The sequence below is a fragment of the Gracilinanus agilis genome, chromosome X (assembly GCF_016433145.1).
Source record: "Gracilinanus agilis isolate LMUSP501 chromosome X, AgileGrace, whole genome shotgun sequence".
Classification (NCBI taxonomy): domain Eukaryota; kingdom Metazoa; phylum Chordata; class Mammalia; order Didelphimorphia; family Didelphidae; genus Gracilinanus; species Gracilinanus agilis.
The window spans coordinates 80,194,890-80,195,275 of record NC_058136.1 but is presented as its reverse complement, the minus strand read 5'-3'; positions in this window follow the sequence as shown (position 1 = coordinate 80,195,275).

Here is a 386-nt window from a genome sequence, read left to right as displayed (position 1 = left end):
ACTGTTGCCAGCCTGGGAGACCTCAGAGCAGAGGACACCCTGCTTCCGGATTTCCCCTGGGATCCTGTGTGGTGTGGCATCTAGGAAAAGGACAAGATCTACAGAGCCAAGAGAAGAGGTGAAATTTGAGTTCTGGTGGACAGTGCTTCAAGCAAAACCCTTACTACTTGGTTCCTGAGACAACTTTAGCTCCTGGCATCCAATGATCATCAGTGGATTGCAGTGAGAATCCCAAAGCTACAAAAGCCCTAGCTGTACTCAAGCCTGGCAGGTTCCAGGTTTGAGGCAGAAACCCAGAGACTCCATTTATAGCTCCTTGGGCCCTGTTACTTTAGATCACTTAGATAAGAGTAGAATAAGTCCTCCCATTGCCCTGTGGTTTTATC